Genomic DNA, 23979 nt, shown 5'->3' on the forward strand with positions numbered 1-23979 from the left:
TTTCTGCATCTATTTACAATCTTGTGATTCCAAACTACTTCTGGCACTCTGGATAAACAGCTCTCTCTGGTGGGCACCCGTGTCCCACAACTTCCTATTTAAGCCATTCAGAGTGTATTTTATTTACTGTTGTTTTAAACTCTTAGTAAACATAAATCTATTCTCTGCATATTCCCTGTCACACAGTCTTATTTTCCCATAGCTTTCTGTGGCCTACTGCATTTTATATGCATTTTAAAATAAATGCACTTTATCATCCAAAAAATCGCAATGCTAGTGTTTTTTTAACCAGTGCAAATACTTAGATTGAGCATAGTGGGCCAAGCCTACAAAGACGGATCTGGTTATTGTATGCAAAATCGTAAATTTAATGAGAATCAAATCTGAGATGCTCATACTGAAAAAAGACAAATGCTACACTTGGTCATATTAACACTAACAGCACGGGTCAAACCAGTACAATAATTCTTCTGCTCAGCAATGCTCAAGCTTCAATAGCAAGACTGACCAGATTCAGTTTGGGACATAACATTTAAAAAAAAACCAGAAAAACTAGAAACCAACAAAATGAGAATGGAAATGACAAAAATTGGTTTGGAGAATATGATTCAGAAGGTTTTGTGTTTTGCATTCTTTTCACATTTATAAAGAAAATGGAGCTCGAGTAGTGTCCGCTAAAGAAAAGGTGAAGTAAAAAAAATGGAAGTTTCCTCCAATATTAAAACTGCTGTTGAACACGCTCTCTTTAACAATTTGAGTGAGAAAAGAAAGATGAAAGTGCAGAAAAGTGTAGTTATCTACTCATTCATTATGACAAAACATCAAATAAAGATGTCTTAACTACGGAATATGAAGAGGTAGGTACTAAAGGCCATCTGAATACAATACATGAACATTTTCATGTGAATGCTGTGGTGAGAGCTATCCTATGGTTGATGAGTGAGCAGTTATTCAGTACTTATTTTAATTCTCCATACTCACTGTATATCTAAACATAGTGCTGAGTAAAAGGTCTTTGATTTCCTGAAAGAACACAATTTGTCTTCAAGTAATACAAAATTCTTGTTCTGTGTTCATCACTATGATTAAAATTTTACAGAATTTCCTTCTACAGAACTTTTTTTCCTCTTTCCTCCTCTCCCTAGAAAAACTCCCCAGGGCAAAAAATGAAAGAAAAAAAAAAAGGAATCCAATGCTAGTAAAATTAGAGCTCGGATCTTGTCACCTCCCCATCTGGAAAGTCTTCTCAATTGCAACTTTCACAAAATCAGAAAAGTACCTCTAAGCATATGAATTTGAGATCTTGAATTCGATTAAATATTACATGGCAAATCAGTTCAGCATATGAGGGATGGATCTGTTGTGTTGTGTGTGTCCATACTCAAGAGGACACAGCAATTTTCTGTTTGGGCTGCAATTTCCTAAGCAATCAATGTTTTAGTGTGTCAGTATGTCCTGTAAGTAAGAACTGACAATAGCATGAACTACCAAGGTCACATTATTAGGGTCAGGACGGAACAGACTCTCTTCTGTTGCCAGCTCATAGGTTCCAGACAGCAACATTGCAGATGCTATTAAGTTAGAGAGCTAGTAAAGAATTCATGCTGTAAGACTGTCTGAACCCGTGCAGAAAAATTAATTAGTGGGAAGGAGTGATAACAGCAACAGTTCACTCAGAAGTTGTATTTCTGGAGAAGGCTTAGGGCAGATGGCATTTTCAGAGACTTCAGCTACCAAACTTCATATGTTTCTAGTAAACATATGTAAAATGAGATTTTTCAGAGCCTCGTGACTTGACAAGCAAATTTCATAAAGATGGAAAAACTCATCCCAGGCAAAAGATAGTTCCTCTGATCTCAAACCTCTGACCTTGCATACAGAGGATGTGGGATCATTTGGATGAAATGCTGTATGACTTAATTAGAATGGATAAAATGATTTTTTCCCTAATTGTTTCAGAAAATGGGTGAGCTATTTTAGCTAAAATAGTAGTAAAAAGATATCTGAGAGAGACAACCTATATGGAAGGGGAGAGCTGGAAAAAAAAAAAAAAAAAAAAAAAAAAAACTACAAAAGCACCAAATACCTGAAAATAAGGGCTCACAGTACAAAGTGATGAAGAAGTGTGACTATCAAGTCCACCTTTAGCATTTATGGAATATCAATTACCTGAAGTAAATATAGCCGCCTACAATCTTATCAAATTCAAATGCTGAAAGTGGTCATCTAAACTAACTAGAAATCTAATTTAAAAACATTGGCTTAAAAACATTCTGAAGTGAAAATGCTCGAACTAACATGCGTAACATGTTTATTGCTTCTGGGGAACCTACTCTCCCAGTACTAAATTAAGTGCTTCAAAGTAAACAAATAATAAACAGAAGAATGCCATGTCATGGATCTGTCATACACAAAGCAATCACCCAGTAATTCATGTATGTCTATTCAGTGCTTACTGTAAACAACTGAATCATGAATGCTTGTATTCATATCATCTAAGAGTAGACGAGTAGTTCTAATGCACCATATAGTCTAATGAACACACGCATGTCCACAGGGTCTGAAACCAAATCTCAAAAAATGAACAGCTTGCTTTTTAAGGAATTGCTAGTAACAGGCTGAAACATTTATATATATGTGTATATATATATATGTATATATATATGTATATATGTATATGTATATGTATATATGTATATGTATATGTATATATGTATATGTATATATGTATATGTATATATGTATATGTATATACATGTATATATGTAAACCTAAAATCAGAAACTGGCAATTACTTAACAAAATATAAAATCTTTCGGGTTCTGTGTAACCTCAGCCCCTAGACAACTCTCGTAATCATCTGACTGCTCTTTTTTCAAAGGCTGTTGCATACTTTAACTCCTTTGATGGTTAGAGAGCTACTTCTAATTTCCAGACTAGATTTATCTATGGCTAGCTTATACACATTTTTTCATGTCTTTTACCTTAAAATGTTCTTACCCCTCACTGGTATTCACACTTCTGATGCATTCTGTGTGTGTGCGCGCGTGTAATATTCTCTCTCAGTCTTCCTTGTGCCAAGCTCTTATTATCCTTCTATGAATTTTTCATCTCCTTCTAGGCCCTCTGCACCCCTCCACACCCCACCTTTCTTGAATGGGTGACTCAAATTCTATATGTCTTCCCATTACTCATCAATATCTTGTGCAATAGTATTAATATTTTTCTAACTGTTTGAAATACCTTACTGGATACATTCTTGAGTCACATCTGCCTATTCTTCACCGTGGTGTCATACTGGACTCTCACGGTCATTCTGGCCTTTATATAAGATCCTTCTCCTTCTCTATCATTTCCTCAAGATCATCTATCCAGTTGATAAAATAAATTCTTGTTAGCTGTCACCAAGTAAATATTACATAGTTTGTATGATTGAATTTTATCCCACTCCTATTATTTTAGTTCTAGAGATAATCCAGTTCCCTCTGTATGATATCCCAATTTTCTACTTGATTGAGGATGTCCCTTAGTTTATTGTTTTTATTTATATAGTTTAAAAATATTTCAAAATTTGTTTTAATAAAGTTTGTGAAATCTAACTCGGTTTAACTTTTGTCAGTTCTTATTTTACCCCTATGCTCGTTGATCTCCAAAACGCAACTGTTTTCTTGATCAGTCCATTTATTCTACTCCTTGGAGACTCTTTTGCTTAATTCATACATTCTTCTAGAAATTATTTTTTTCCCATTAAGTTCAGAACTCTGAACATTTACCATTGCCCTCCCCACACTTGTTATATACATTTGTAAAAGATTTTGCTGTTTTGACTCCAACAAATCCCTGAGATCTTCCACTCCACTCAGTCTACACTAAGAGCTTCTGTTAATCAAAACATGTCCTTTTAAAAATCAACTTCAGTCACAGCCATGCTTTTGTATATAATTCTACTGAATCAGCTCACACCCAAACCAGAGTCTGTACGATGCCATCTCTCTCATTTCTCTTTTATGAACTGTGAAGAAGCTTCAACACACATAACTCAGTCATGGATGCTATTTCACCATGTTTTTGTTTTTCCAATAGCATCCTACAATATATTCTTCTATGGGTTCTTTAAATGCCTCCATTTTATCCTAAAGGGTCCATGATTTAACAAACTGGTTCCTTTTTTCTGATGACTCTGTTGGGCTAGCTCTATAGCTGGTTTCCACTCACTCTACCACTTATCTGACTATCGTTCACATCATTAATAGGAGTTTCTTTTTCCATGTTGCTCTCTCTCCTATCCAGTAATATTTCTTTATCTGTTGTTGTAAACTCGTTTGCCAATTCTTCCTATCCAAACAGTATGGAAATTAATAAAAACTTTCCCAATCACCTGCCTTTATTTCCTAAACACCTCCCCATCACTGACAAGCCTCCAGTATTTCTGCAAGTACCCTTGGAAAGTCTCTCTCCCCCCCCCCCCCCCCCCCCCCAAAAAAAAAAAATCCTCCAAGAGGAAACTCTCTTTCCATGAAACTATGCCAGTGGTTGAATATCCTATATCTTTGGTTATTGCAACAGGTCCACGCAACCTCACTTTAATATGTCAGTTAAAGTTATACCCACAACCAGTAAATGGATGAGGTAAGAGAAGCAGTTTATGAATGAGAGAGAGCTAGTACCCTGATAATGATTTGATCAAGAGAGGACAATTTCTGAAGCTGCAGATCCACTTTGCTTTCTCTATGTTTCGTTTCCTAACAGTTTTACTGTTATTTTTCCTCTGTATAATGCAGCTTGTTTTTAAGACAACTCATATGGTGGAGAGAATTTCTCTCTATGACACACATCCCATAGCAGCCTATATGAAAGCAGAGATCATTTCACAAAGCTGACACCCAGTCACAGACATAGTGAGGTAGGCCATGGACAAGAGCACAGAGACCTGAGGCTCAGAAGTACACTGGTTAAGCCAAAGTCATACTCCAAAGTGACATTTACAAATAATGCAAGAAACTCCAGGTTATCTTTATCTAGGACAATCCCGAATTGATCTTCATTTTCAAACCATTTAATCTAGGACTAGAGAGTAGACTCGGTTTCACCTACCCTTTAACTGTGCCAAGAAATACACTGTTTACCCACAAGATAATATTTAGCTCTAGCCTTCCAGTATGAAAACTGTATTTTGGGCCTAAATAGTGGTTCTACAACAGCTAAATTAAGCTCTGTGTGCAAGCATTTGCCCAAGCACCAGACATTTCTTAAGAGAAATTACCATTTTCTTTCCCATCCTTGTATTGTTGCAGTGAAATAGCACGTGAATTGGGGTGGGGTGGGGTGAGCATTACTACTGAAAAATGTACATTTAATAGAGAAAATGCTTAGGTACTTACAACCTAAACTGTTATCCTGATAAACAGAAATTCTGCTAACATTATCGGGAGTTTTGGATATCCAAGGAGAAGGGCATTGTACCATGAACTCCAATTTCCTGGAAAGAGTCTGAATAAAAGACATTTTCAAGTAAAAAACTTTTTTTCAATAGGACTGTCATCTAACAAGTTTGTCCTCATACAGCCTTTATTCTTGTCTTGCCTGTAGGAGTTGTTAAAAAAAAAAAAAAGTCTTTAGTAGATGAAACTTTTTTATTTATGTTCTATTTTAGGAGAAATATTTTTGAGGAAAAAACATTTTCCCTTATTTTTTGAAGAAAACGAACACCTCTCACTCCTCCAACTCTTAAAGAAATCTGCTAGGGTTTCTGAAAAATATTTTGATGAAGACTTATTTGTTCTCATTTATGTATTAAGAGCTGGAACAAACCTATGGATACCTTTCTTTGAGGTATCCATGGGTTGCAACTGCATGTACTAGTTTGAGAAAACATTTGTCTTCACTATTATTTAGTTCTCTCCTCATCATTATTCAATTTCTTATTCATTCCTGCCTGTATGTTATAATTTATATTACAAACTGGTACAATGTCTGGTACAATGACATCTTTGCATTATTCATCATTACTGATCATAAATTCCTGATTTGGTTCTTCAGGTGTTACTGCAACAAAATATACTCATAGTTGACTGAAGAAGCAAACATTAAGAAACAAGAGACATGCTAGAACCTTGAGCTTGTAAAGGAACATGTATTCTTTGATAAAACACTGTTTTCATTGAGTCAGAGAAAAAATCAGGTCAATCCTGGTTTAACAGTCTCTTTGGAGAAATACGAGTGACACGCTACTATACCACAATTTCCGAACCTAACAAAACATTACTAGTCCTGTTCTAATACTCCCATCTGACTGGCTCTCAAGTTCTTTTTGTTCCCTTCCTCATCCTTTATTCCTCCTCCATATCAGTAAAAGAATCTTTCTGTGGGCACCTACGTATGCCCTATTCCACTCAGCTAACCTGTACAGAAGCTATTCCATACTTCTGATGCATTTCTTGAGATAGGGAGATTAGAATTGCATGCATTATTCTAGATGTGGGCACAGAGTTGCATGTTTTCTGTTCTTTTCCTAATAACTTCTAATACTTGATTTGCTTTTTCTCCTTTAATCAGTGTAGGTCATTAAAGGAAACAAAAATCAAAGTGTAACAGACACTTACAATGGGACATTCTAGAGAAGAAGAAATAATTTCAAAATTTGATTTCTTAATCAAAGTCCAAGCCATCAGCAGTCACAATTTTTGTAATGGATGACAATACTGTATGTTATCAACGGGCATCACCCTACGTTGCAAAAGGAAGTACAAGTTATTTCAGAAGAGCACGGCCAGCAGACTGAGGAAAGTTACTACATACTCAAGACAACACAAGCCAAGTGTGCTTTGTTTGCTTGTTTTCAGTTTGGCAGGTTTTAAATTCGTTTGACAACAGAAGATCGAATTGAAAACAGAACTAAACTTGTAAACTTGATTGTAGAACTATTTACAAGCAACAGAATAAGGTTACCTGATTATCTATGTAAGTTCTGTAAATTTTTCAAGCTAATGGGGATAGTGACTTCCAGGAAGGAAGACTGAAAGAGGGCAGACAAGTTTGCTTTTAGCTTTAAAATCCTGTCTGTCACACAGAGAATGCGCAACCCTGTTTTTATTGAGAATAGCCTGAAATTTTCCTCTGTGGTAGCTATACTTTTCTCTACAATGTGCAAATCTAAAGCCAGTAGTTTCAGGAATTTAAGCCTATGGTTAATGCCTCTCTATAGATTAGTGTGACTGTTACTCAAATGAATGTGAATAGTTAATATCTTCAGATAGATCCGGGTAAGTTTCCTGACAGATCAAAATAATTTCACTACATAAAGACCTTTAAAATTAACCTGCATTTGCTCCTGCACTAATGAAAGAGCTTTCTTTTCAAGGTAATTATTTCCATTAAATTCTTAGCTCTCACTCTCATAAATAAAGGAATATAATTTTCCATTAGAGACTGAGCAGTTCAGTGCCAAGAAATCTAGCTCAGTTTGACCGAAAATAATACTTTCTAAAGATTTACACCTGATTTTTTCTACAGCAATACAGGTTTTTCATGTAGTTGAATTATATCTTCTTTGCTACTTTGAGAATTGACCACACAGGAGGTTCGGGAGACTTTAAGCTATAGAAATCAAGAAGTCTTGGCTTAGTTTTTTAAGATAACTTACATTGGAAGTAAGAAGTATCCATAGCATCATTATTTCAAGCAAATTGCTTGAAAAACCTATTTATCTTTGATTATATAGCCCTCCTACTCTTTATATATATTAGGGTCTTCCAAGACGTCTGTTGCAAGGACAACTGATGAACTCTGCTTCTCCTTAGCCCATTTTGTACAAAAACACATTTAAAAACTCTTAACTTCATTCCAACTTTTCACCTATTTTAAAAGTGCCAAGATTTCACCAACACACTTTCAGTTCACAGACATTCTGCACAGTCCTCCACAGCAACCTTAATTACATTCTACTGACAGAAAATATCAGGATAGAATAGTTATAAATTAGGGTTATAAATTAGGATGGCCACTTTTATAAATAAAAAGCACAGTTTATTTCTACAAATCCTTACCAATGCAAAAGCCATGTTCCCTGAAGCAAAAGAACAGCTAATGCTCTGTTCTGAAGTCAGGTATAGGATTCATTCATAAGCAAAGAGCCCTACTAGATTTATCTGGATATGCTCAGCTACAAGTATTTTCTCATACACAGTTCCAATATGGAACTAGAGTGTGGCAAGGCGAGGGCATTTCAAGGTAAGCTCTAAAAAGGAAACCTAGAAAATCTGGCACACAGGGTGTGGGTAACCATTTCAAACACAGAGGAACAATATTATCACTGACCAGCCATTTAAAAAAATAAGTAGGCAGTAGCAAAAAAAGCACTAAACTTCTACTAATGTGCAGTTGGGACCACTGTGCACTGTGGCAGAAAGGGGAATGCTTTAAAAGAGAAGTGTACATGTGAGCCAGGAAGACTTGGGAAAGATAGTTAGAATTGATCATGCGGCAGTTTGTCAGCTTAACTAGGGATAGTAAAATGGCCTATTTTTCCTGCAATTCACTGACTGTGCAAACTATTCACTTGATAGCATTGCCCATTTTTCTTGCTTTATGAACATTGATTTCCAATCCACAAAGGTTTGGATGTTCTCATTTGTCTTCCAAGGGTAAATCTATGAGAAACTTTGCTGTCCTCTCTTGTGAGGACAAGGAAGAAGGAAGGAAGATCAACCAACAACTATCCCCACCTCCTTTTTTTGCATGTTGTGCTAGAGTGAGTTAGAGAGACAGACATTCATTACTAAAGAAAAGATGTGTGACACGGCTGTAAAATGTTCATTTTTTAAATGGAGAAAAATGTAACAGTATTTTCAATTACATTGCACAGTCCACTGATTTCAGCAGAACATATGACAATGGAAGAATGAAGGAAAAAGAAAAAAGAAGGAAATACGGGAACAGCAAAAGAGGTGTAAAAAGAAAAATGGGAAGCAAAAAAAATGTAATAAAGGCCAAGTATAAGGAAAAAATGTTTTCTTTTTTCCTTAACGTGATTCTTTTACCCCTGTTTTATACTGATATAATCTCACCAGCTATACAGAATTATACTTGAACATAACTGTAATCAAATAGACAAACAACATACTTATTTTTATTTACGGTCATGTTTTCTTTACTTTTAAATGGGCTTTATTCTCCACTGCCTCAAATACTACATTGTTTACACTGAAGAAGAGTGAGTTTATGGCACACATTGCTTTCTGAATCCACAAATAGGCAAGAATAGAAATAATTTTGTTCCCATAATTAAAAAATGGACAGGGAAAAAGACCTTTACAGCCTAGATATTGGTTAAAAACTCTATTACTATTGACAAGAATGAGGAGCCTAATTACCCAAAATGCCTTTGAAAATTTTACCCTGAATAGAGGGTAGCAATTCCAACAAACTTTTGTAATACCTCCCTTCTTTAATAATCTCTGTAAAAATATTTCTTCTAATGCTATTTATAAAATGAATCGCTCTCACACGCATTTCAAGATGAAAATAACACTTTTTTAGAGTACCCCAGGCACAGTGCTTGCAATGCTATGTCTTCTTAAGAGACAAATTATATTTATGCAATTATGTGTATATACAGTCAAAATGTTCTCTCTGGAAAATCTTTATAATAGAACTGTGTTGGTTTAAAGACAGAATAGAATAGAATAGAATAGAGCTGCCTGTCTGTAACAGTAGAAACTGTTCTCTTTTGTTTACTTTGGCTCTAGTAAGCAACACAATACTGAAAAAGATTAATTTACAACTGGAGAGTTCACAGGAAGCAAAAGTACTGGGTTGTAATGAGCACAACGTCGTACATGTTCTAGGCAGAACTCAGTATTATATCTAGACATACTGAAGAAAACCCAGAGATGACTTAGGCATTCCTAGTCCTGTGCTCAGAAACAACAAGGATTTGTTCTAATTTCTGAATAAAAGAATATATATTCTTCTACCAGACAGGGACCAGAAAAGCAAAAGTTTGGGAAATAAAATGTAAACTGAAACTAAATGCAATGGCTCTGTGATAAAACTCTTGAAACAAGTATTTACGATTACAGTCTTAGTCTTAGACTTAGTCTTTAATAGTCTAAATAACAGAAAGAAGGGAAGGTGCACCATGTCACTGGTCCTTTGATATGTCTGGTCCTTTTTTTAAAAAAAAGAAAAAAAATCACAGGAAATAAAATGATCAACAGCAAGAGGGTATAAGCCAATAAAAGCTTACACTTTTGTGTAAGCTATAGAACATATAACAGCATACAGCATAAAGCTCAGTAAGAGACAAAGTTTAACTAGTAAGCATCCATATTATACCAGTAGAACTTGGAAGCAACTGTTTCATCAGTCTTTAAATGTATTTTAAAGATGAAAACATATAAAACTGTCTGAAAGTATGAAAGAGGTTTTCACAGCCATCTAAACTGTGATCTGATACTTAAATTAACAGTGAATAAATAGTTAGGATTCTTAAAGCGAAGAACTGTGGCTCTACTGAAGCTGTTGAAGTAACTCTGGGATCAGGGTTCATAAAATAATTTATAAAATACTAAAATATATTAGTTTACGACATATTGCTTAGACAACTACACAGTCTGTTTTTTCATTTTATTTTTTTAATGTCTTCTATATCATCAAATACTTGGCCAAATGATGCCACGAGGCCTAAAACCTTCAACAGGAAAGACAAGGAAAGAAGGACAGTTTGGACTATACAAGAAAAGCCAGTGGCAAAAAAAAGGCAGGGAGTTGTCATCAAACTGTTCTCCCAACTAAGTTTGGGTTACCTTTCTAAGGCACCATCAACTAATGTTTGAACCAAGTTATCTTCAACTACCTGGCCTGCAGTTCTTTTAACACCAACTTGACAAGAGTTGTAAGAAAATTACAATGACTCTGAAGCCCTTCAGTAAAGTACCTTCACTTAAATATAGAAAACATATTTTTGCTACCAGCCTACAGAACAAAATAATTAATTCTTTCAAGCCTTACATGAGCACCATCTGGTCCTTGTGACTGTAGCTATTTTACTTCTCAACATGTTTTAACAATTTTTTTTTTTTTGACAATTTAGTTTTTGACAGTGCCTTTTTGCCTGAGAACATGAGGTACTTGATATTCTCACTGCATTCGTGTTGGCCGCAGAGAGTGTTGTAAACTGTCAAGCAAGATGGAGAACATGTCAACAGGCTTTGTGCAAGAAGACAATTTCAGCTGATTCTTTCTTGGAAGGAGGGGAGATGTTTTTTCAAATTCAGCAGTGGAGTGCTCCTTCTACAGACTTTAGGGTATCCCATCGAATGATTATGAGTAGGTATTTACTCCTTCAGTGAATAAAGTTGGCATTGAAAAGAAAAACAGAAAGCTTTGGAAAAGACAGAAACTCCCATGTCAAAAGTGTCACTTATGCTTAGGAGATTCCTACATGTGAGAAGAAATAAAAGAGAATAGTGGGAAAGGAATTTTTGGTGAGATAAGTGACACATCTGAAATATGAACGGATGTGGAAGGAGAATGTAAGACAATGTGCAACTGAATGGGAATGCCCTATTTAAACAAGTTAAGCATGTAGCTGATGCTAGTACAAGCCAAAAGCATAAAAAATAGTTCTAAGGTTATTCTGATACTAGTTTTGCGCTGCAACATTGAATCAGGTCCTTTTCTGGTATACCTTTTGGAATGCCCAGTTCATTCAAGACACTGGTGTTTTTATGCACCTCTAATCATATCTATTTATTCACAAACATTAACGACAATCATCTATAGAAAAGTTCAATTAACAGCAACTAGGAGGGAACACTCCTCATCTGTGACATGAAATATTTTTTCTGTGAAAGCTTACTTTACTGTTCCATTTCTATTATTTTTTTCTTTAGCTGGATGTTGACTATCAGAGGTATTTTAGAAGAAGAAAAAAACAAAAGAAGTTAAAGCACTTGAAATTCAACAGAAACATTTTGGACAAATGCCTTCATATGTAATTGTCCACAGAACATTCACTGGGTGAGAATTTGCATATCATTTACTTGGAAATGTGTTTGTACAAGAAATAATACATATGCACTTCATTTTTCATATTTGCATTATGAATCATTAACCAGAGGAACATATAATCCTCAGTGTTAATCAATGACAATTTACAGAAGGAATCATTACATGCTGTTAATTATGATTAACTTTTTCTTATGCTCAGATCTCGACTTTGAACTAATATTTACCAGCAAGACTCTGTGTCTATTAAAAGGTAATGTTTAAATTACATATTTTCAGCAAAATGTCCATACATGCAATCATCATCTACTGTTAGCAAGGAACTTTCCATTAACAGAGAGGATCATAAAAATGTGTGAAGAACAATCTAGAAAACAGGAAATTAGAGCTTGATTTAAACCACTGAAGCCATTTTTCAGCATCAGTAGGCTTTGGAGCAAGACTTCACAGTTTTTCTGAAGCTCTACATTAAAGAAGCTACTATCTTAATGAACGAAATAAGATACGCAACATTTACACCTATATTATTGTTTCAATATGTTCACCCTTTGTTAAGCTGAATAAGTTAATTCTGTATTTCAGGAACTGTTAACTCAAGTACTTCCTCTAAGCCTGGTCTGAAGATCATACAAAATTCTTCAGTCCTTTTCTTATTCTCAGTACTGTTTAGAGGAACATACCATGAGGTATCTAGTTTACAATGACCCTGATATAAGAGAGTAGCCCAAGCTGCTTAATGAATCACCTACTGCCCAGTACCACCACACTGAAGACAGACACATCACCTTCAGACTGGGAGGACTTGAAGTAAGAACCTCACAAGCTATCCAATAAATTTCTGACTACAGACAAGCTAGACAGTGTTCTGAAAAAAGCCCACTATTATTGGAGGCTCTCTATTTTTTACAAAATCCTTAAAGATTCAGTGAACAAACAATTCTCCAGCTGGCAGCCAAACTGGAGAAAAAAAGAAAAATCCATTTGCATCTCAGTCATCAGAAAATCCAAGCAATTTAATTTTAACACTGATTCAGTAGTTCTTTCCTTCACTCCTTATTTAGGCAAATTTTCCACTAAAATGAACAGTTCTGCCTGAGCAGGGCTTGAAGGATTTTGTCTCCTCTGCCTGCACGAGTTGTAGAGAACAGGAATATGTATTTTAAAAAGTACGTCAAACTACTGATTGTGATATAGCCTTCATTTGTAACGAATATACAAGTATCGTTACAAAAAGGCCTTCTTATTAAGAACATATCTGTTGAGGACAAACAACAAAGGATAAAGAGATACGTACACCGCATACTGAAGTATCATGTGTTTTCAAAGGCAAATACAAAAAATGTTTAAAAAGCCTCATATAATGCCATCCTCATAATGTGCAAGCCCTTTCCAAGCCTTTTGCACTGTTACCAACTAGAATTCATAAACTGCCTTGTTTCCAAGCTCCCTGTTTTGTATGCAAGAGATTTACTCAATAACTGGCCTGTATTTTCTCAATTCCACATAAAAAATTTTTCAGATGGCAGTAGCTTCAAGATGCAGTAAGAGGTGCAGCAGGACTACCCCATGATATGTGAAAAGCAAGAGCTTAGTCTACCCTAATGAATAAGGAGGAAAATATTACTATTGCTATTATGCGTCCTTTCTGTATCTTTGCTGCAAATTAATCTTCTTTGACAAGGTTCCCTTTTAATCTTTGAGATATATTAGGATCTGGCTTTAATGAATACCTGGAATAAGCAGTTGTCCTACATTTTCAGAGCTCAGAATTTTAACTCCTTGACCTCTATTTGCTTTACAAACCTGAAATAACACACATCTACTCCCACTCACAACAGTCTCAGGATTAATACAAAAATTGACTTCCATCATTTCCATGCTGAATTCTTTTCAAACCACATTAGGAAACTAAAAACAGAACTGTGATGATGATACAGATTATCCAGGACTCCAGGCTTGACTGCAAGCACCCCCTGTGGTTCATACAAAGGAATTCAGGAAGCTAATTGCAATCCCGCTTCTCATTGTGCACTGAACTTTCAACTGCTTGAATATAATCAGCCTGATTATGCTTGAACATTCAGTTGGTTAAACAGTTAACTGCTTGACAATAATATGCCACAGAAATGGGACACTAGTATAGGTGCTGACTGAAAATGCTAGCATATCATACAGTTTTCCATCAATTTAATTCCTGTTCTGCAAGAACACTGCAGCTTGCTTAAGGGGGGGGGGGGGGGGGGGGAAGCCTTTTGACAGACACAGGAAGACTCATCAGCAATATATGGTGGAATATCATGTCAGATGGATGCCCCGAGAATATAACGAAGTGTGGACACAGATTTTAGGCACCTGATCCTAGACCTTGAGCTCAACTGCTTAAAGGAATGTGTGCACAGTCAAGGTCTAGATTTCTCCTGCATGAAGTATTATCACTGCTGAGGGTAAAGCATGAAATATGCTGAAGCATGAAATATTACAAAATGGCATCTACAGTATTTTTTGTTTCTTGTTCCTCTGCCAAAGTCACAATTAAATGAACCTAAAATGATCCTATATTGTGAGCCTGGTATTAGGAACAAAGAGGAAAAACAGACCTAGTAAATGTACTATAAGGCCTAAGGCATGATTGTATATCTATTCATGTATCTGTAGTCCATCTCCCGAGCTTATGTTCATGCTGTCCTTTGGCAATATGAGTTAAGATGATACAGCAGTTAAATACTTTGTTTTATATTTGAGAAAAAAAGTTGCAGAGAGATTAGCAGACTTGTCTATTAATGACACAGTAAACATTTCAGAAACATCATTACAACAATCCAAGTCTTTGGATTGCTAAAGCACACCGCTTCTGATTAACTTCATTCCACCTTGCTGAATGCCATTTCATCATCATCTACCTGCCCATCTATAGCTGGCTGAAGACGTCATAAAGCCTTTATACTTTCAGGTTTTGAGTATAGAATATATTTTACACCTAATTTTTAAGTGGGAAGATAACATTTCAGAAAAGCCAGTACCAAGTCTATTAGATTAGACATGGGGTTGGAAGGATTCTTTAACTGAAGTTTAGCTATGCTGACACTGGACATTAACAGCCAGAAACAAGAAAATCCATATGAAGATTGCATTTTGGCTACCTGCTACTTTGCATGTATGTTGGACAGGAAAGGAAGTTTCCTCTCATAATTATCTCCCATCAACTGTGCAACAGAAACAGAATCCAGGGGGGATGTTAACTGAAATAAGTTAAAAAGCAATCAGGAACATCTGCAAGTTTTGGATTAGGCTCAAGCAGGGACCAATATTTTGCTTGAATGCACAGCCCCATTGCTCAGTATCACCTCATGGCACTGCAAAGTTGAATGGCTCATGTAGTTGCATCTTCTAATCCCATTAAAAATGTTTGAGAACAATTATAAGAGCTGTTGTAATGTTCATCTTTACTTCAGCTGAATATTTATGTTTGGCCATAACAAAACATCATTCATATGATCATGTATTTGAGCACGTAAGTGGGGCACTGGGGGGAGAGGGGGGGAGACAAAAAGAGTGCGCATGTAAGATGTAATAGTAGTCAGAAAACAGTAATCAAAAAAAATTACTCATTTTTGAGCCCTATGCTTTTAATGTTTCAGTCCATGCAGTGAACAGCTATTCCGTTCAAAAGGGAGACTTTCTGGTAACCTTCAAATGAGTGGTAGGCTGGTATTATGGAACTGAAACCCTTCAGCAGTGATAAATAAATAATGAAAATTGCATGGTACTCTGCCTTAAGAAGAGATTTGCTGCCGAAAGTATTTGAGGGCAAAATCTAGCCACTAGTCTTCCCCTTGGGAATTAAAACTCTTTTTTCATAGGAACTCTAATATGTAGAAGTCAAAGAACCCCACCTCCCTCCTTCAGCATCAGGAAACTGTTCTGTTCTGAAATTTCTTTCTTTTTCCCAACACAGCTTTATATACCAATCAATTGGGGGTCTGGAAGGGAAGACACTTAGATTCTCCTGTGCCTCTTTAGGATTTCAGATGCATTGAGATTTCACATTTTTTTGATCCATTGCTCCTCAGATGAAATACACCTAAAATAATGCTAAATAATGTCTGGCTATAACAATGAAACATTAACAACCCATTCTCAGAATATTTTTAAGGGGGAGTGGGGAGGGGATGCTAAAGTGCAACCTTTTCTAATGGAGATCTTGACTTCTATATCAAAGATGCTCAAAAGTAAGGCTGTCAGTCAGCTGCACAAGACTTATTTGTAAATCTCTTATGGCCTTGTTTTGCAGCTAACCAGCTATGCTGTAGCTGGAATGCCTCCTGATGTTTTAGAGCAACTAGATATAAATACGTACAATAGGTGCCCAAGACAGCAGAAGTTTTACAGACAACCAGCTGGGAAACTGTTTTGAAAACCATGGTGGGGAGGGGGAGTAGGTTTTCTTAGCTCTGCTGAAAAATGAGGATTACAGTGATGTGAGGAATAACCACTCTCTCTGACTCCAAGGTGTATCTCAAGATGCTAGTGAGGAAAAGAGTAAGCAGAGGTGTACTCTGTACCCTGGAAACCTACAAAAGGTACTTCCATTCCACCAGGGCAAACAAGAGATTAAGTGATGGCAGCACACCTTCAGAAAACTGGGCCAGGTAAAAATGCAGCTGAGCTCCAATGTGACCTGGTCACACTGACCTCCGCAGCCCCTGTTGGTTTACTACCTCCTCTATGCAGGGATTTATGACCAGTCTTTTGTGCCAGCAGAGTCCCACTGACACTCACATGATCTATTCAAGCAAGGAATCCCCACTGGGGCTACCACAGACATACACAGCACTTTGGATAACTAGAATCCAAACTAGGGCTAGATGCTAACTTCTTGGCTCAGTCTAGGACAAGACCTTCCTCCCTATATGCTAATAATACCGTTCGTGGAGTTCAGAATGAGAACCATCTTTTGCGCTTCATGTCTGACATCTTTGCTCCCAAGTAAAAGGGACTTTCTAACCTAAGTCTGTCAGCAACTAATGGGAAACTCAAGTCTCTGGTGAGAGCACATTCAAGCACATCCATTAGGGACAGTATCAGGTTAAAATGGTACTGGATCACTCAGTGATCACACCAGATCCTTTTATGATTCAGACTAGCAATTTGGAAAGCTTTACCATTAATAGCCAAGGAAATTCAATTGAGAGAAACCTACATCAGACTAGAATTATCACACTGCATCTTTCCAGTTTCACAGAAGGTAACAAATGTAAAGGGACAGAAGATTTTAGTCCCAGTAAGCTAGACCTGCCTGCCTGGCTAAAGTTCATAAAAAGAAATAAAGACTCATACTAATAAATGAAGGACCACAAAAACATGATTTCATCCAAAGGCTGGTTCAGTATTGAATCATACAAGCAACTGACACACTCAATAATCTCTAATTGTTTTGGCTACTTGGATTCTGAACCAGAGGTAAAAATATGAAACGAATACACTGAAAACGTTATCCCCTTTTTAAAATGCCATACTTGCTTCAAGTTTTCCAAAAAAGTGAACATAAGAGATTTTTTCCCCTTCAATCACACAAAAACAATGTTTTGGGAAGTGACAGTCATAGTATCTAAACAGCATTCCAACAATAATTAACCATAGTCAGTATGGATAAGCTTCTTAATGTAAATCTCTTCATCTAGCATAAGAATAAGGTACCAGCTACAAGTATGAACTCTGCTCATTTTCTTAAATAACATATATATAATTTTTAAGGCAATTAGAAGTCACAGCTGTGGTTTACTGCTACCTCTCACACAACACTAGCAAGCTTGACTGCTTGGGGTTCTTAAACACATACACAGGGATTAGACAATAAATCTCTGGTTGCTTTTTGATATCAGGGGCATAAAGAGGAAAGATTTGAGACAACTGAAATATATTATAAGACTATATATGATAAGAATCAGTCAATGCTTACTGATGCTACTAATAATCCATAACCTTTATAGGAAAGGCAATGTGGACAGAAAAGTTTGACGTCTCCTCTGAAGAATACATCTTACTGCTCCTTCTGTTCAGTGAGGCAGCAACAGCAGCAGATAACCTACCAATGGGGCATGGTTTAACCTCTTGATAGTCAGAAGTAATGTTTTGTTAAACCAATGGTAAGAAAGCAGGTGCTGACCTGGGTACATACCAAGCATGGAAAAAAAGAAGTGTTGTTTGGTCTGCTACAGGACTTTGATGAAGAGAACATCCACTGCTGTGATGAGACAAGGTTGTTTTGGTCTGCATTAGGAAATAGGATGCCAGCTTTCAAAGATTTTCCTGTCCCTGTGCTGGGGACAAAAGAATGAGTCATGGTATTGCTCTGCTCTAACCTCTCTGGTAGGCTGTCCTTCTGTTACAAGGAAATCAAGAAAGTCCAGTATTCATAACGTACCTGAGGGACATAGAAACAAGTTATCAGAATGAATTCTGCTATGTTAAGGGACTAACTTAGAGATCACGAAATTCTGCCAAAGAGAATGCCCTTGTGCTGGAAAGAAGCACTAAACTTTTCCCTTTTCGGTGTAACAAATTGTCTCACAAACAGGTAGCCCATCATTAAGCTTCATGAAAGCTTTCAAAATTACCACCCTGAAAAAGCAAATGTTCTGAAAAGGTTAACAAACCTGTTAATGATTTTTTTGAAACAGATGTACATTTGTGCCAAACTGGCATCACCTTAACAACAATATGTTGTTCTAATAATCACACGAATAAATGGACAGTTAAATGTTGAACTGGTCATTTGTGCATGCCCCAGCACTGCAACGTGAAATTGCAGTAATTGCATGACCTCATTAGACAGCCAAATATTTTTATTGTTTGGGAAAAACAAAGTTACTAAGCATTACAAACATTAGAATCCAATTAACACTATCAGGTGTATTGTTTTACAAGACAGATTTAAATCTCTCCATAAGAGCATGGCAACGACTGTTCTTCTAAATGTATTACTTACATTATACTCAGTAAAATATTTCGATTTAGTTTTACCAACTTAGGTATACTCCAGCACTAGCATTTAGCCTCATTGAGGTGAAAATGTAAAGTGGATTTTAAAAAAAAACTGCCAAAACACTTTAATGAAGTAAACTAAATAAGGCTATCTTTATCTAAGATTCCTATCGCAGTGATTCCACAAGAAAGCAAAAGCATGCAGAAGGTAGGTGACCTGATACAGTCAGATGTAAGAATCAGAAGGGGGTATCTTGGGTACATGTCCAGTAGTACAGAACAGGAAGAGTTGCGATTGTCACAAAACAAGACCCTTAATATAAGCACATCACCAGTGAATGCCACTGAAAAAGCACTGAATACATTTGAGCTGCCAGTTCAGAATGAGATAAATGCATTTTTCAACTGCTTTAATAGCCTAGTTTAAAACTTGTTTAGGTAGGGAAAAGTAAAGTAATTCTTAAAAGAAGCAGATATTATGGATATGCATTTATTTCACGAATCAGGTTTTGCAACTGGTGATTGGACCCCAGAATTCTCAGCTGAGGAAGTCAAGCATTTATTCAAACAATTTGAAAGCTACATCATTGCCAATAGCCTCACCAGTGAGGTAAACGAAAACTGTTCTAGGTGAGATGGGATTCTGAATTTCAGACTTAAGTAGTACATTTGATTTTACATATTTTCAGCAGTTTGGATACATAGCATTGTAGTTTCTTACCTGAAAGCTGCTACATATTGAATGTACATTCAAAGAGCTTTAAAGTCCACTGGAAAAAAAAAAGGAAAAGGAGAGAGAAAAATCAGACATATGCGGTCACTAATGTTCAGTATATTATATTAGAAAAGAGTTACACTAAATGGTGACAAGTGCCTTTAGCGGACAAATTCAGAGAGGTCTATTTCACCGAATGAAGCTCAGCAAAGGAGCTAGGTGCAACTAGCTGATATTCAACAGTCAAATGTCAACAAAGATCAAATTCACAAGAAAGGGTTATTTCTCCTAGGCATTCTTTGTACCACTCAAGAATCATTTCACAGCATTAATAGTACAATAGGAGCAGCTGCAGAAATACAGCATGTTTCTAATATGCATCCACTTTGTATAGTGCATTGTTACTCAAACCTTCAGAAGAATTAAAACGAGTCTACCTAATTTAATCATCTCTAGTAATACTGGAGTTGCATGCGTTGTTTTTGCCACACACATTGATACTCAGTCCAGACTTCCACCAGCTCTCTCATTTTGTTAAAAAATATGAATGTTACCTATACGTCAGTATCCGGCTTTCCTCTAAACCATACATGTCAACTGAGCATTAATGTGGGACTCCATTAGATTCACAGATACTATTCTAATACCAGTACTGATAAATCTTCCCTAAAATTGTACATATAAGTAAATATAGACATATGAAATATCAAATGGGAGTGAAGATCTGGAGTTGTATCAAGCAATTTATTTTTGTTAATATTCACCTTTACAAATAGTACCTATGTCAACTCCAAATCTTCAGTCCCATTTGATGTTATGTACAAATTAATTTATCACTTTAACACCTAACACTGATCATATCTTATAATATCTCTAAAAGATATAATCATAAAAGTGATCTGCATTTATGATCTATTAAATAGATGTGAATTTACAGACTTAGGGAAATAACAACAAGCAGCCTAGAAAACATTTTGTTGGCTGAAAACTAAGGACTGGCTTGACTAGATTTACTTTTATGAGTTAATACACTGCTTGAGAAGTCCTAGATTGACAGCTGTTGTAAGACAATAAATACAATTTGTCATTACCAGTGAGAGACAACAAACTTTGTATCAGCTCACTATGGCAGACCTTGAGACTCGTCTGAGCTTGTCTCAGCCTGAGTTGGTTTTTACTCATTGCAGCCATGTTAGCAACCGTCTAGTGGCCAAGTTACTGTTGCCTTGCTGTTTTAGCTCAGCTCTATGAGTGCCAAAAAAAAAAAAAAAAAAAAAAAAAATGTAGCTAGTCATCACATAGCAAACAACAGCCCTTAATGTTAATTGGGACTTGGGGAGGCTACTGTTTAATAGCAAAGGGGTGATGACAGGCAAACTTCAGCTGGGAAGTAACCAAGAAAGAGCAAACATGCCAACGGTGTTACTAAAAGTATTTAAATAACCCCAACTGGGCCCAAGACTTAAGAGGAAGAAAAACTCTCACCATCAACCACATCCTCCTCCCAGCAAACAAGTCAGGAGCTGACAATACAAGGTAACTCCCATTCTTCTTGAGTAAGACTGAAGTGTCATCCTAGGAGCCAAAAGACCATTGGAAGGTGAGCAGAACAGCAAAGGGACTGATATTACTGATGATTTTATAACACTTTTAACTGTATTATTAATGAGACTTGAGAGTTCTGTAATAATTAGCCAGTTCGGCCTGGCCTGTGAGTGCTAGTGACATTGTAATTGGAGCGTTAATAACAATCTAACAAATACAACAAGCTATTGTTAAGACTCTAATTAAACAAGCAATAAATTCTTGGCTTTGCATATATAGTGTGTTCCCTTTCCCCATAACTGGACTTGAGTGTAATAGAGTCTTGAATGAACTTCTCTTTATATCCACAGAAGTTATAATAACAGTCTGAGAAGCTTCCATGATTTACCCTGTCCAATAGCGTGCCTTATTATTATTCTGGAAAAATTGTCTCTGAAATTAAGATGGAAGTTTAGTTTCTTCCTTTTCTGCTGAGACTGCTTACGATGTTGTCTAAAAGGCTGGACAATTTTCTACAAACCATACATAAAACCATACTAATCACTCCAGTCTCTGCTGCCACCCAACCTGTTGGAAGTAACACACCCGTTTAACACTGCCTAGAAACACAGGAGTGAGATAAAACTAAAATACTCAGTTCCAAAGAGCAAAGGAATCATGTACTATCCACCTCCTGTAAGTAACAAAACCCAAGATCTTTTTAGAACATGTTATTCACTTTCAGCCTCGCACAGTGAGCCCTGAACTTGGAGATGATCAAGAATCAAAAGATACTTCATTAAATCACAAAAAATTGTCTGTATCCTGTTTTCTTGCAATCCTATTAGTCACAGCAAATCTTGTGCCTCAGCTGGATTCCAGGAAAATTCTATGCAACAGCAGTACCCCTTTTCAGAAGCTATTTCACTACCTTACCTAATAATGGCTCCATGAGTTCAGAAGACATTTTTTTCTTTTTTTTTACTCCAAGCAACAAATCTGCTAATCTTCCAAATCCTTATTAAAATCTGCATCTATCTACCTCTTACCAGTCTTGCACAGTACCACAGGGCTGCTCACAGGTTGAAGGACAAGTCTCGCAAGCCACTTATCCCCAGGAAGTCCTCATATATGTCTCAGACTGGAGCTCTTGAATGGCAGAAGGTTCATAAGAGTGGCATCACACCTAGAATGAGGAACAAATTTCGTTCTAATGGTAAACCCTGTGCTATGTTAAGTTTGAAACAGATCAAGCTATTTATATTCTTATCATTCATCACTGATCCTATTGGGATGTTCCTGCCCCTAAGAGCTCCAGCTCTACCATGCTAAGCATTGTATGAAGCCAAAGAGAGATGACTGCTCTCACAAAATACAAGTCAGTCTATGAGGAGTTCCTTATGCCCTTCATGCCTTTAGACAAACAAGGAATGTATACGGTTGGGCTCTAAGACACAAACTCAGTTTAGATGAGAAGTTTTCCAGAATGATCCCCTTCCTATTTATGTTCTGACATAACTACAAAAACCATCACCACCAACACAACTCCAGTTTTTAAGAAACCAGAGTTGTTTAAAAGCAAATTTCTAAACTAAGCCTGTGATACTCTCTCATCACCTAAACTGAGGCAAGCAGGCAGTCTGAACCGTCTTAAACCTAACACAGAGGCAGGTATTTCACCTACCTTTTAGAGATTTTTAAACTCTATAAAGTTAAGTTAATCCAGCAAATGAACAGAGAACAATATAACATAAATTAATATTATATAACAATACCGTTTAATTAATTTAAGGGTAAATAAGAACACAGAATATTTCCCTAAAACTTTTTTCCTAATTTGGTGCCTAAGCACTAGAAGGTAATTATTAAAAAACAGAAACAAAAATGCCAATCAGAAACACGAGACTGTTATTTTTATCACTGAGAATTCAGAAATGGGCAAAACTGTAATTCAGGTATGAGAAACCAGAGGGACTGTAAAAGTGAAATAGCATTCTGACAAGTGATATTGTATAGAATGAGTTCACATACAGGCAAAAGAAAACCCTTCCATGTTAGTAAGCTACAACAGTATGTATTCCAGCTGAAGCACGGGTGTTTCAGCTTTAAATTGGCAGACCTATTTGCCAAAACTGTTAAAGTTTTTGTTTGTTTTTCAAATGTGCTGTGAGGCTGGGTTGGAACCTATACCGTTCTTCAATTTATAGGTTACCTTTATTACCATGTTTGTGTGTACTTCCAGCTCTACCCCAAATAAAACCAGCCAGACTAGGCTAATGACATTAAAAAACTTTACAGAAGTATTGCTTGATTCAAACTCTGTACCTTGCAGCTCTTATATTCTCAGAATCTTTGAATACTGGTAAGTTTATGACGTTATCAAGTACGTACCTGAGGTAAAGTAATTCAGATTATCTATAACAGAATTAAGAACAGTAAGTTTGCAGAACTAATAGCTTTGTTTTCTGTTCAAGTCATACTACTATTTGTAATAACTAGCTGAAAACTGTTCCTATGGTATCATCTCAGCACAGCTGTAGAAACTACAGAGATTTGTAAATTGAAATAGAACTGGGAGATGGAGATTGCATAGCCAAGTTATTCTTTCAAGATTACTGCTTATAAACACCTGCACAAATCATAAGCCATCCTTCCAGAAACACATTTGCAACAGCAAGAAATATCAGTCTGCCCTCCTCTTTCTTTTCCTCTGATTACAGATGATGTGGTAACAAGCTTTTATACTT

At 36.3% G+C, this 23979-nt stretch overlaps 1 long non-coding RNA gene across 1 annotated transcript in view; it reads right to left on the minus strand.

Moving 5' to 3' along the window:
- The window catches only part of LOC112980876 (uncharacterized), a 137692-nt gene that overhangs the window by 66579 nt on the left and 47134 nt on the right, over window positions 1–23979 (minus strand). Inside the window, exons 7-10 of the long non-coding RNA XR_003258541.2 lie at window positions 22282–22418; window positions 21194–21283; window positions 19715–19763; window positions 18188–18329 (exon numbers count right to left, since the gene is read on the minus strand). This is a non-coding gene — a long non-coding RNA (uncharacterized LOC112980876). The remainder of the gene's footprint in view (window positions 1–18187; window positions 18330–19714; window positions 19764–21193; window positions 21284–22281; window positions 22419–23979) is intronic.

Source organism: Dromaius novaehollandiae, chromosome 4 (genome assembly GCF_036370855.1).
Source record: "Dromaius novaehollandiae isolate bDroNov1 chromosome 4, bDroNov1.hap1, whole genome shotgun sequence".
NCBI classification, from domain to species: Eukaryota; Metazoa; Chordata; class Aves; order Casuariiformes; family Dromaiidae; genus Dromaius; species Dromaius novaehollandiae.